Consider the following 14,997-nt stretch of genomic DNA (forward strand, 5'->3'; position numbering starts at 1 on the left):
ACTATAAAACATACAAATGTTTATAATTATTATTCAAGGAGCTCCAGGAAAGAAAAATAAAAGGCAAAAGCAACTCTTGATTCCAGCAAGTTGTGGTCAGTTTTCTTTATAGAACAAATGGAAATTGGGTATGAAAATCTTTCTGTAAGAAATGCAAAAATAACTCCTTTGACTTTCATATCTTCCTTCTGAAAATGTACACATTTTTAAACTGATCATTTCTCTAGATCTTAGGGCATGAGGGAACAGAATTCTTTTTGTACTGTTTTAATTTCCAACAAGGCATGTTTATGGTACCTATCCCTTAGAGGGAAGACAAAGAGAAAGGGAAAAGTGGTATAGCTGCCCACCACTACCTGCTATTTTTAGATTGGCTAGGAAGTCCTATTTGGCTGCCTTTGCCCATCTCATTTGGCAACTCTTGAGTCTGCATCATTCAGAAAATATAAGAAGCTTAGAAGGTAGAAAAGTGGATTTCTTTGATTTTTCAGACAACATTGCTTAAAAAATATATTACCACAGACAACTCGAAGGACATTGACTGTAAGTAAAACAATGAATGTTTTTATTTAGTGTGGTGGGCATATGCCACAAAAAAGACATGATGTTTTCACCTTTCTGCCTTAATAAGGGGTGAGGAAGCAATGAACCTTCTGTCCTGATTTGATTTTCATCCATTATTAAAAGAAATACTAATTTAAAGAAATATGCAAATCCAGTGCACACATACAAATATATATATGTTCATACATTTTTATGGTATATTAGAATATTAGAATAAGATCCTTGGAAAAGAAAGAGAAACAATATGAATGCCGAGAGAAGAACGCACAGAAGCAATCCTGGAAATGACAGATTTTAAGATGATTGCACTGAGTTAGATGAATTTCAGTGGTAAAGAAGGAGAAAGTTAATAGAGAAATTGAATTTTCTATTTACTTGGATAAAAGGATTTAGTATTATACCCATGGATCATTGTAAATGAGAATACAGGTGGGCATTTTACAAATAATGTAATTTAACCAATTTTATTGGTAATTTCTATAAAGTGTTCCGAACATTTCTGTTGTTGGGTACAGTAATTTGCCAAAATCTCCATTGAAAGTCAGGTTATATGTGTTACATAGTTTTTCTTTTTCCTATATTATTTCATTACCCTTCAAGCTTCTTCTACTATCTTTTTATAACTATTGTTAAATTATCATTCTTTCATAACTAAAGAATTTTATTAAATGTGTTAATAAGTTTCTTTTTGCTCAATAAGCAAAAAGAAAATATTTATTTTCTTTTATAATTATAATAATGTGTCATACCTGATATTTTTAATAGGTGCAAAAATTCTGATAAAATTATATTAGAAAATTTATTTAAAGCCAGACTATTTCAAGCTATATAATTATTTTACATAACTGTATATTTAAGGTGAAATTAATTTTTTTATACCTGTTCCAAGTTGGTATTTTTTTTTTGTCCGAAAGCATTTGAGAAACACTTGCATTGTAAGCTTAGTCTTATGTGTAGTAATAGTGTTAAACAATTTTGCTACTAGAAAAATGTATGAATATAGGGCTCTATTTAAATTTGTGATTGTGAATTCAGTGATATATTACGTAAAGGAGCATCCACCAGAATGATTTAAATTTAAAAATAATTTATTTTTAAACGGAACGGGTCTAACCTGCTTGTAAAGAAAGGTCGGGAGCATTTATAAAGTGCTTTATTGTTTACAGAGGACCTTGACAGACTTTATTATTTAATCCTAACGTTAACACTATGAGGTAAATAGTACTATTCCCTTTTATAGGTGAGAAAACGCAGGCTCAAGGGGTCACAGTTGGTATGTAATAAAGCCATGATTTCAATCAGAGACTGGAGCCCTGAGAAGGATTCTATAGACAAAATGCCTACACGGGGAGGCTTCTTGTAAAAGACTGATTATTACACATTGTATGTCTGTATCAGAGCATCTCAGGTACCCCGTAAACATATACACTATGTAGCCACAAAATTAAAATTAAAACATTAAAAAAATAGGTTCTACAGGGCTCTTTCAAATCCATATTTCTGTGATTTCTATAATTTTAGAGAGGCAATACATATGGTATAGTAGGAAGCCAGACCTGGATTTATGGTATTTACTTGCCTTGAGCAAGTATTTCAGCTTTTCTGAACCATAATTCTTCATCAGGTAACATTTTTTTTGTAACTTGCAGCATTAGGCCAGGCACGGTGGCTCACGCCTGTAATCCCAGCACTTTGGGAGGCCGAGGTGGGCCGATCACTTGAGGTCAGGCGTTTGAGACCAGCCTGGCCAACATGGAGAAACCCTGTGTCTAAAAATTAAAAGAAAAAAAAAAGAAAGACAAAAAGAAAAGTGTAGTGCTCTTAACTGCCTAGTGGTAAAGCTATTGTTAATATGTATCATTCCAAATACAGCAACCCTTTTAATATTCCACAGTTGCTGCAGAGCCCATTAGAGTCATGCCTTTGAAGGGGAATATAATATTACTAATCAATAACTGTTTTGGTGAATTCGGAAAATGAACAAGAAATTTGTTGAAGATGTTAAACGTAAAGGAGGGAATTGGATAAAATGGAACCCATAGTGATAATTTGAAATGGAAACCAAAATAAAAATTAAAAGCAATGCAGGTGGAAGGAAGAACATCACAGGAGTAAGAAATATGTCAGGACCTAGCTAAGGGGAAGGAAAAGTGAGAACCACTTGGCTACATCCCGGGCACACAATTTCAGGATGGGTCATGTGCTAGGAAAGCCTCCAGCAACCTCTGTGGTTCATGGACATGGAAAATTTCAGCAGTGGAGTGGAATGGCTTTAGTGTCTGACAGAAACTAAAATACAATTAAATTTGTGATTTAATTTTAGGTTAAATTAGGTATGAGAATCTTTCTGTAAGAAATGCAAAAATAACTTAGGTTAAAATGTGCGCTGTGTCACTTCCTAGCTCTCTAATCTTAGACAAGTTATTTAACGTCCCTTTGTCTCTTCTATAAAACGAGGGTGATAATTCTACCTCATGGAGTTGCTTTGAAGATTCAGTAAGATACGTATGTAAGGTGTTAACTTGTTTTTCTGTTTATTGCCTCCTCTTCTGCAAACAAAAATACAAGATTTGTATGGGTAGGATCTTTATCTCTGTCCCTGTTGTATAAAATATAATAGCTAGCCTTTGAGTATTTTTTGAATGACTGAACAAAAGTATCTGTATATAGTAAGGTCATATGCCTCACTGAATGATATGAGGAAAATACTCCCAAGCTACAGTGGCATTTATAAGACTTTGTCATGATCCATCCTCATTTAAATTTCTATTATATTTATTGTTCAACCATTCAAGCAACATTTAAGCATATACTGTTTTCCATCATCCATTTTATTTTATTTTTCTGATTGTACTGTTAAGTTAATGAAGGGTAGAGGGGTATTTATCCAACGCCATCCAGTCTGATGCTATTCTTGGGGTATCACCAGACTGAAATAAGTATATATGTTGTGAATTATTGGGCCATATAATGAGAAATTTATACTTGATAATGGCAATTGGTACGTGGAATTTATACTTGATAGTGGTATGATTTCAGCTGAAGATGAAAATATATTTTCTTCAATTGCTATTTGTCAGATGAAAGGTTGAAAGGCATGTAAATGGACAGGAAAAAGACAGAAAGATCTATTATCTATTTGACAGTGTATATATTCTAATCCCAGAACAAAGGGTACGACGTGTTGCCGGATATTTTGAGATAATCTTTGACTAACATGATCTCTCTTGCTTCTGGGCCTTTGTGTGTGTCTTTGTCTAAAAAAATTGCCCTTACACCCTCCCCTTCACTTACAATTACTGCTCATCTTTCAGTTATCAGTTCAATGTTGCTTTCCCTGTGGTACCGACCTAAGTCTGAACGAAGTGTCTCTCCTTTGGTTCTCATAGGACCATATATACTTTTCCTATTATTCTGGGTTGGTGCAAAAGTAATTATGGTTTTTAATACATATAAAATCATATTGTAATTGCCTATTTATTTGTTTGTGTCCCCTACTAGATGATCACTACACAAAGACAGGAGATGTATATGCCTTCCATTATACTCTAATACAGTACAATAAATATCTAACACAGCTCAATAAATATTTCTTGAATGAATGAATGAAAAATAACTATTAATAAATGGAAGAAAAAAGCCCTCAAAATAATAGCTATCATTTACTGGACGTCTGTTAAGTGACTGGGCTTTTATAGATGTTAATATTTAATCTTTGCAATAGTCCAGATGGGGCAATTGAGGGTCAAAGGACTTAACTTGATCAAAGTGATAATGCTGAGATTTGAACCAGGAGCTCTCTGGATCCAAAGCCTCTGATCTTTCTAATCGGTGATACTGCTTCTCTCATACCTTAGGTTTGTATAGACTGTTACAGGCTACAAAACATCATTATTCCTTATAACAGCTTTGTGAAGCTAGGTATTATTCCCCATTTTATATCCAGTAAGTGGCAAAGCTATGACTTTCAAATTCGATATTCTCGTTTGAGATGCATTCCCTTTCCATGCTAACATGGCTGTCTCATTCTAAAGGATTTAAAGGTGTAGCCCTTTACAAAAATGGTGAGATGGTAAAAGTTTAGAAAATAAGAAGTTTTTGATTCATAGGTAACAGAAACAGTTCCAGACAGATGTATTTTAGCAGGGCTAGAGTAAATTCTGAATTTTCTTTGTAATTTTTTCTCAAGAAAAGACAAATTAAGCAAATTGGGAGTAATAGCTATTAATACTATCAAGTTCTTTCTTCTCTTTGATGTCTGATTATTTCTTGGCCTCATATTACTATGAATCAGTAGAATCCCTACTGAAGACAACATTGCTGATGGGGCAGCCTGGTGCTCTGGGGTGAACTTGAGGCAGCTCCTTCCTACCAGTGGCCCTCCTTGTGGCAGTTTGTTTTGCAGTTACTTTGCTTATCCCACACCCCTTAAATTTTGGCTTTTGGTGAGAGGGAGCTTAGTGGGTTTGCCCGAGAGTTCAATGACTTTGGCCATGCTTGGCCTATGACTTGACTTTGCTCTTTATCCTCCTGCCAAAAATTACTTCTGTTGAGAGGTAAGGGAGTAGCGATGAGGTAGTGGGGAGTATTGTATTTGTAACCAAAACCAGCAGAGGGCCAGAACTAAGGAAAGCAATTCTCTACAACTTCTGTCTGAAAATGGGGAAGTCCCTCACACATGCAGAGGAAAAAAAAAATTAGTGTGAAAAGCAATTCAAATGTATTTTTGTAGCACTACCGTAGTGCTTGGCAGCTGCTTTGATACCATATAGGTCACTGAATTGTAGGGCAATGCAAATACAGAAATCTCAAAAAGGAGAGTTCTTTTTTTTTAATTTTCAAAAACATTTTTGAAAGCTTTGAAAGATTATAGTTTCTAAAACCATAATTAACCAAAGGTCTATTACAGGCATCCCCAAACTACCGCCCGCGGGCCGCATGTGGCCCCCTGAGGCCATTTATCCGGCCCCCCACCGCACTTCAGGAAGGGGCACCTCTTTCATTGGTGGTCAGTGAGAGGAGCACAGTATGTGGCGGCCCTCCAACGGTCTGAGGGACAGTGAACTGGCCCCCTGTGTAAAAAGTTTGGGGACGCCTGGTCTATTATAATCTCTTAAAAATGTTAGATTTAAATATAAGACTTAAAACTGGTAGCAAATTTGAAAATAAATTGCTCTAAAACAAATATTATTCAAATGTATATCTTGATTATTGGCTATTTTGTTCTGCCCTGTGCTGTTCTGTGAATGTTTGATGAAACCATAGTTCATTATTTACTTTTCTTTGATCTTCCTGCCAGCTAAATATATTTGTGTTTCTGTTTCCCTGTGACTTTGCATTTGTACTAGCTGGCATTGGAATGTTGAATCTATGAGTGTGATTCTTTGTGGGGGAGAAAGAGAGAGGAATGTGGATAACTCAGGCCCGAGTAGGTTGTGGTTGAATAAAAGGAAATACTGGGCTAGCTCTTTTTAAATTGAGGTATAGCTTATATAAAGTCTGTGCCTCTTAAACAAACTTTTTTTTCTTTTTTTTGAGTTGGAAGTCTCACTCTGTTGCCTAGGCTAGAGACATTAATATGATCATAGTTCACTGTAGCCTTGACTTCTGGGCTCAAATGATCCTTCCACCTAAGCCTCCTGAGTAGCTGGGACTACAGGCTTGAGACAACATGCCTGGCTAATTTTCAAAAATTTCTGTAGAGATAGGGTATTGCTATGTTGCCTAGGCTGGTCTCAAACTCCTGGCCTCAAGCAATCCTCCGCCTTGGCCTCCCATAGTGTTGGGATTATGGGTGTGAGCCACACGGCCTCTTTGAACAAACATTTTTTTTTTTTTTTTTGAGAAGGAGTTTTGCTCTTGTCACCCAGGCTAGAATGCAGTGGTGTGATATCGACTCACTGCAACCTCTGCCTCCTGGGTTCAAGCGATTCTCCTGCTTCAGCCTCCCAAGTAGCTGGGATTCCAGGTGCCTGCCACCACACCCGACTAATTTTGGTAATTTTAGTAGAGACAGGGTTTCACTGTGTTGGTCAGGCTGGTCTCAAACTCCTGACCTCAGATGATCTGCCCGCCTCGGCCTCCCAAAGTGCTGGGATTACAGGCCTGAGCCACTGCGCCTGGACTGAACAAACATTTAAAAGTACATATACATCCATCTTACCACCATCCAGATCAAAAAAAATACAGACCATTTTCAATACCATCAGACTCTCAGGCATTACCTACTCCCAAGGATAACTACTACTCTGATTTTCATCACCATACATCAGTTTTGTCAGGTCAGCTTTTTTTTTTTTTTTTTGAGACAGTGTCTTGTCATCCAGGCTAGAGTGGTCAGATCACCGCTCACTGTAACCTGCAACCTCTGCCTTTCAGTCTCAAGTGATCCTCCCACCTCGGTCTCCCGAGTAGCTGAGACTACAGGTGTGCACCACCACACCATGCCCAGCGAATTTTTTGTGTTTTTTGTATACATGAGGGGGGTCTCCCCATGTTGCCCAGGCTGCTCTCAAATTCCTGGGCTCAAGTGATTCACCTGCCTTGGCCTCTCAAAGTGTTGGGATTACAGGTGTGTGCCACAGCTCAGCCTGGAGCAGCCATTTTTAGCAGTGCCTTTCACACAAAACATCATGTATGGGAGTGACTGATACAAAGTTTGAGAACTGGGAGTAAGTTCAATCTCTTGTCATGGCATGCATGACAGTTGTGGTGTGTTTTCTGCATCCCAAAGATAGAAATTCCCAACTGGTTCCATTTGGTTACACATTTGGTAGAGGGCGGACTGTTTCCCTTAAGTGTCCATTTCCACGTAGGACGTCCAAGTTTCCCGCACATTAAGACACACTCTCTCTTCAGGAGGCAATTCGTCAGGATGTCCAGTTTTACTGGATGGCTCATCCGCACAGGCAGAGCGTCAGTGTGTGTGGCCCACGTTGAAGAATAACTCATCACTAAGTCCTTTTCTCTCCACTGCTGGACCTTCCTCCCCTCCCCACTTTGAATGGGCCCTCAGTTCTGAACCCCATAAAGGTGTGTTTTCCATCTCTACTTACCCTTTATCTCAACTCGGGGCTTATGTACTCTCTGGGAACAAAAACAGCTCAAAGTTTTGTGAGTTTTTAAGTCTCTGTTTCTGGTATAGACATCTATCTATCTATCTATCTATCTATCTATCTATCTATCTATCTATCATCTATCTATCTATCTATCTGTAATCAGTTATGATGTGGCCCCACTCTATTTCTCTAGCCTCAACTCTCTGCTCTTTCTTTCTAATCACTTTCCCCATGATCAAAGCATATCAAGCATGTTGTTTTCATACCCTGCAAGAGCTATTTTTTGTTCCCAGAGTGCCTCAGGACCCAGCTAGTTTCTACTTTACTTTCAAGATCCATTTCAAGAGTTCCTTTCTTGATGAAGTCTACTTCTACATCCCCAGGTAATTGGTTGCTCTCTTCAATATTACGGCAAAATATTTGGTTCACATCTGTTATAGCCATTATCACTCTGCTTTGTATTAGTTGTTTAGTTTCTACACTTCCCTGTTAAGTTTTTTAAAATTAAATTAAAGTTTTTTAAAAATTGCATTTGAAGTTCTGGGATACATGTATAGAACGTGCAGGTTAGTTATATAGGTAAAAAAGTACCATAGTGATTTGCTGCGCCTGTCAACCCATCACCTAGGTATTAAGCCCTGCATGCATTAGCTGTTTATCCCGATGCTCACCCTCCCTCTGTCCCCACAACTGGCCCCACTGTGCATTGTTCCCCTCCCTGTGTCCATGTGTTCCCATTGTTTGGCTCCTAAATATATGTGAGAACATGTGTTTGGTTTTCTGTTACTGTGTTAGCTTGCTGAGGATAATGGCTTCCAGCTCCACCTATGTCCTTGCAAAGGACATGATCTTGTTTTTTTATGGTTGTATAGTATTCCATGGTGTATATGTACCACAGTTTCTTTATCTGGAGGCTAGACTACACATTCTTTGAAAGCATGGAACTAACCTTAGTGCCATTATCCCCAATGACTAGCATAATGCCTTATGGTATAGTTTAGTATATCCAGTCTGTTTTGATTTGCGAGTGCATTAGCTGTGAGTTATCTATGATTCAATAGATTGAGTTAGTAACAAGAAGCCTATGTATTTGGCTGGGCATGGTGGCTCACACCTCCCAGCACTTTGGGAGGCCAAGGCAGGTGGATAACTTGAGGCAAGGAGTTGGAGACCAGCCTGGCCAACATGGCGAAACCCCGTCTCTACAAAAAATACAAATATTAGCTGGGCCTGTGGTGTGCCTGTAGTCCCAGCTACTTGGGAGGCTGAGGCAGAGAATCTCTTGCACCCAGGAGGTGGAGGTTGCAGTGAGCCAAGATCACACCAGTGCACTCTAGCCCCCTAGACAGGGTGAGACTCTGTCTCAAAAACAAACAAACAAACAAACAAAAAAACAGCCTATGTCTTTTTTGGATATTCTTTTAGCTTGCTGTAATAGTCTCAATTAAGCCCTGTACTTGGAAAATTTACGGGAATTAAAAAGTGCTTTCAAATAATAAAAGCTGATTAAAAACCACACAATAGAAAATAAAACGTGTGCCTTGAGCCCATCGATCTTTGCCCATCCTTTAACTGTTCTCATTCCTTGGGGGTTTGTCCTTTGCTGTCTCTCTCTCTTTTTTTTAATTTTACCTATTATTCCTGTGACTATTTGTTTATACAATACATATTCTCTTTTTCTTTCTTCTAAAGAGAACTGTTACATTTTTCAGGGCAGGCATGTACATAGATAAAATACTCACTTCTCCAGATTTCCTTACAAATAAAGGTAGTCATGTAACCAATTCTGGCTAATAAGATGAAAGGAAAATATCTGGGAGAGTAATCTTTAACAAAACCTTACAAGAATTAGACTTTTTACTTTCCTGCCTTTCTATTTTTCTGGAGCATGGAAATAGTGGCCAAAGGTACATTCTCAATCTTGTATCACTGAGGACTAAAACAAACAAACAAACAACAACAATAAAACAGACAAACAAACAAACACATGTGAAAGATGATAGAGCAGGTAAAAAAACAGAAATAATTTCCTTAATAACACTCTTGACAGTTGGCACTGGCTTTGGACCAGCTACTTCTGAATTTCTTGCTACATAAGAAAATCATTTTCTTGTTAAGCTGCTGTTGATAGGGTTTTCTGTTATTTACAGCTGTTTGCATTTCTCTCAGATATTTCCCAAATCCAGAGCTTGATTGAGACCATTAGAGATCATGGACACTGAAAAGATCAGTTATTAAAACCGGTTTTTCTCAACAACTCCGTATCACTTTATCCTTATTTTATATGCTAACAACCCCAGAAGCACTCGTTGAAAAATGTTTAGCTTCTATTTTTTCTTTAGACAGTTATTTACAATGACTTTAAGCTAGAATGGTAATTGTTAACCTCCCTAAGTTCCCACCCAGAGTTGTGTTTCTGAACACTTCTTTTTCTAAAAGTATAACATTTAATTTAATTTTCTTAATGAATAAAATTAGTTTTTTTTAGAGTTGATATTACCCTTTCCAAATGTCTCAATGGGGATGCTTTAAGAATAGAAATGGGAACCAGCTATTTTAGGATTTCCAATCTCACAAATAACCCTGCCTGTCATTGGATTAGGCTACGGGTCAAAGAATCAGAAGAGTTTCTCATTGATTTGTTCTATACATTTATGTTTGTCTCTCCTTCACTATTGTTTCTTAGAGTCTAGAAAACTGAGTGGCAGCTGGAGGACACTTATTTGTTGACTGACTGAATGAATGAATGACCTTACTAGTGTAAACAGTAACCCAGTGGACTCCTGTGTATCAGTCAGTATAGGTTACGTGATGCTGCAGTAACAAACTACAAAGTTTTAGTGGCTTCATCCAACAAAAGTTAATTTCTCAATTAACTGTCGATTACTTTGGGGGGGGGGGCTCTGTTTATTATAGTTACTTAGACACTCAGAATGAAGGAGCCTTTACCTTGTCAGTTGTGTCTACAGTTGCCAACGCGGGAAAGGGGATATTATGACTTTGTACATTGGTTCTTAAAAGCTTCTTGATCAAAGAGATGTACACTTTTATATTTTATTGGCCAAAGTCGATTGCCAATCTCCAGCTGATAGGGAAATGAAATGTCATCCTGTGCCCAAATGAAGAAGTAGAAAATTTAAATAGATGCAATGATTAAATATGATCAGTAAAAAATTAGAGAAACTGATTTGCAAATTCTGTTTCTGGCAACCTAGTGGGCTAGAAATCCGATTTGTTCATTCTATTAAGAAGCAACTAAAAATTCTGGTTTGAATGTAAAACAATTCTCAAGTGCTTCCACAAGCACAAAAGAAAATGAGAACACTTATATCAGAGAATGAGTGAAGATGAACCTAGAGATGTAACTGCAATGGAAACTGCCTTTCGAACCTTGTTGCTAAATAGAGGGAGAGGCTGGGACAGGAGTTCTAGTATGGAACCCAAATCTGCATGAAAAAATACTGTCAGGTTTGTGAAGAGCAGCATTCTGTTGCATCAGTTTCTTGGTAAGCTTCAGAAATTCAAGAGTTAGGTAAAGCCTGGAAAAGTTCAACCTTCAAAAATAAGTCGTCTTGGCTGGGCATGGTGGTTCACACCTGTCATCCCAGCACTTTGGGTTGTCAAGGTGGGTGGATCACTTGAGGCAAAGAGTTGGAGACCAGGCTGGCCAACATGGTGAAACCCCATCTCTACTAAAAATACAAAAGTTACCCAGGCATGGTTTCAGTCCTGTAGTCCCAGCTACTTGGGAGGCTGAGGTACAGAATTGCTTGAACCCGGGAGGCGGAGGTTGCAGTGAGCTGAGATCACACCACTGCACTCATTAAGTTCAGTGGCGACAAAGCATAGCGTGGCTGACAGAGTGAGACTATCTAAAAAAAAAAAGGAAAAAGGAAAAAAAGATATGTGTTTTGCTTCTAAAATGATTCAATAGAAAGATCTAAGACTAGAATCTAGATTCCTTGTATTTATTTAGTAATTTAAGAAATATATTTCCTTGGTTTCCATAGTGTGAGGCTATCAATAAAGATATTTTAACAAATATCTGTTACTTTTAAAGTATTACAATATTTTTGATTCTTTTGAGTAGGCATAACATACGTACAGCACAAAATTCAAATCTATACATGAATATAATTGAAAATTACATTATTTTTTCATTCTCAGGCCCTAGTTCCCTTCTCAGAGGCAATCATTGCTACTAGCTTCTTAAGTTATCCTTCCAGAGATGTTTGAGCATGTGTGTTTGTGCAATTCTTTTTAAAAATCTCACAAATGGTAGCATACTAAGTTTACTATTTCTTCATTTATCTAACTCTCTTACCTTGAAGAGTGTTTCATATCAATACATACAGATTTGCCTGATTCTTGGAAGGTTGCATATGATTCCATTATACAGATGTATCCCAATTGTTCTAATCTTTTGATATTTCTGATAATGCTGCATAAATATCCTTGTACATATCTTTTTCCTATATGTCAATAGATGTCTGAAATAAATTCCTAGAAGTGAAATTTCTAAGTCAAAGGCACGTATACTTGAAAATCACTTTCAACAGATCTGGCACCAAGTTTTACTTCTACCAGCAAAGCATGAAGGTTTCTTTTTCTCCTTATTGTAAAAATATTTCTTTTAATTTTGCTTTTTGCCATGTGAAATTTTAAAATTTTCATGTATTTGAATTGATCAGTTTTCACTAGTTTCAATCTTTTGCATAATACTTAGTAAGGTTTTCCCTCCCCTGAGTCTATTTAAAAATGGTTTCCTATTTCTAGTGCTTTACGTTATGTTTCTATTTTTACATTTAAAACTTTTATGTGCTAAACATTTATTTTGGCCTGAAGGATATGACATTAAAATTTTGTGTAGATGGCTAACCTAGTTGTTCCCAAACCACATACTTACTAATCCACCTTCTCCTCCACTTTATGTGCAAAGCTACATTTAGTCATATACTAAATGAGGCCACCTGCCTTGGCCTCCCAAAGTGTTGGGATTACAGGCATGAGCCACAGTGACCAGCATTTTTTTTTGTATTTTTAAACTGGTTGTTGATTGTATTAGTACATACAAAAGCAATTAATGTTTGTATGTTAACTTTGTAACCAAATATACTAAATTGCTTAGTATATTTATGTCTATTGCTAAACTTTCTATTCTGTTTCATTTAGCAGTTTATCACCCTTCAGTAGTACCACACTATTTTAATTAGTGAAGCTTCAAAATGAAAATAAAAATGATAGGCTTGGTCTTCTCTTATTATTAGCTTTTTATTTTTTAAAGCTTCCCAGCCTTATGGCTTTTTTATTTTCTTTCCATATGCACTTTAGATATAGTTTGCTATTTTTCTAACAAAAATTCTTTTGGTATTTTTACTGGGATTGCATTACGTTTTATAGCTTTAAGGAGAGAATTTCTGTCTTCATGATGTTCAGTCTTTCTAATCATGAACCTAATATTTTGTTTCTTTTTTTTTTTTTTTTTGCTATTGTAAATGGGGTTTTATCTTCCTTTGTATTGTTATTTTTTGAGATAGGCGTCTAGCTCTGTTGCACAGGTTGGAGTGCAGTGAATGTGGCTTGCTCTAACCTCTGCCTCTTGGGCTCAAGTGATCTTTCCACCTCAGCCTTCTGAGTAGCTGGGACCAAAGGTGCATACCAATAGGCCCAGTTAATTTTTGTATTATTTTGTAGAGATGGGGTTTTGCCTATGTTGTCCAGGCTGGCTTAGAACTCCTGGACTCAAGGGATCCACCTGTCTTGGCCTCCCAAAGTGTTGAGATTACAGTCATGAGCCACAGTGCCCAGCATTTTTTTGTATTTTTAAGCTGGTTGTTGATTGTATTAATACATACGAAAGCAATTTATGTTTGTATATTAACTTTGTAACCAGTCAATTGCTGAATTCTTTTAGTTGCAATTGTGTTTTTCCCTTTAAGTTTAAGCAGTTGATAGATCATCTATACATTATGAAATTTATCTCCTCCTTTGCTATTTTTATACCTAATTTATTTTATTGACCAGTTTCATTGGCTACTACCTTTTCCAGGACAATGTTAGATAATAATGGTGAGAATGGTCATAGTTGAGCTAACACATTTAAATTTGTTTAATCAAAAAGGCGATAAAATATGCTTCCTTAAAACCACCCTGGAGAGTATGTTTTTAGAAAGGAAGCAAAGTTAAAATGCTTTCTGAAAAGGTGCTTCATATGCTTCATTCTTTCAAGTATTCTGTTCAAAGGTACCTTTTCAGTGAGACTTTCCTAGACCACTTATTTAAAAGTGCAAACTCCCACCCCTTAACCGATCCTGTTTCATTTTTCTCTGTAGCATTTATCACCACTTCACAAACTATATTTCACATATTAATTTTATAATGTATGTTTCCCTCCACTGGAATGTACGGTCCAATAGAGCAAGGAATTTTACCCCTTTTTTTGGTACTGCTGTCTTTCCAGCACCTAGAACAGTACCTACACGTAAAAAAAAAAAAAAAAAGGCTGCATAAAAACTTGACAGATGGAATTTCCGAAGAAAATCCAGGAAAGGCTGGGCACAGTGGCTCACACCTGTAAAATCCCAGCATTTTGGGAGGCCAAGGTGGACTGACTGCTTGAGTTCAGGAGTTCAAGATCAGCCTGGGTAACACGACAAAACCCTGTCTCTACAAAAAATACAAAAATTAATTTGGTGTGGTAGTGTGTGCCTGTAGTCCCAGGTACTTGGAAGGCTGAGGTGGAAGGATCACTTGTGCCCGGGAGGCAGAGGTTAAAGTGAGCCGAGATTGTGCCACTGGGCGACAGAGCTAGAGCCTGTGTCAGAAAAGAAAAGAAAAGAAAAAAGAAAATCCAGGAAAGGTGCTACTATAGAGATTTGCTTACCTCTGCTTGGATGTCAGTATAGGAACTTTAAAAAGTTTCATGACATCATGTATTTCTGTTACTCTCTCTGTTTCTCCATAGTGATAAATAACGAGACTCTTCAAATTCCAATGAGTCTGGGAAGATAAGAATCCATGTGTTGGTAGCTATAAGGAGGAGAATAGGCTGAGACTTGAGGTTGCACCAGCCAGAGTTCCCATATCTCCCTGACATCTATTTTGAAGAAAAAATATTTTTCATCTGTTTTGCAGAAATGACCACCAAAGAATTTTACTAGAAATAGAATTCACCAGGAGAACTTGAGCTCCATAAAACAACCTTTATTACTGTTCAAAGCAGATGTTCCTTTCTTTGTACCGAATTCACCATTATAATTAAACACAGGTCTTTCAAAAAAGCAGTGAAAAACTTGAAGGGATTTAGGTCTGGGAGGTAGCCATGATTATTAAGAAAAAGAAAGGAAGGGAGGGAGGGAAGAGGAAAGGAAGAAAG

General features: G+C 37.1%; 1 protein-coding gene across 2 annotated transcripts in view; it reads left to right on the plus strand.

Annotated features, from left to right (window-relative positions):
• Window positions 1–413: 413 nt before the first annotated feature.
• The window catches only part of SLC4A4 (solute carrier family 4 member 4), a 500,506-nt gene continuing 485,922 nt past the window's right edge, over window positions 414–14,997 (plus strand). The window contains exon 1 of one of the 2 annotated variants that reach the window (XM_074396248.1): window positions 414–543. The gene's annotated coding sequence lies outside the window, so the exon portion shown is untranslated. The remainder of the gene's footprint in view (window positions 544–14,997) is intronic. The other variant, XM_074396247.1, reaches the window with a different exon arrangement.

Source organism: Saimiri boliviensis, chromosome 3, assembly GCF_048565385.1.
Source record: "Saimiri boliviensis isolate mSaiBol1 chromosome 3, mSaiBol1.pri, whole genome shotgun sequence".
NCBI classification, from domain to species: Eukaryota; Metazoa; Chordata; class Mammalia; order Primates; family Cebidae; genus Saimiri; species Saimiri boliviensis.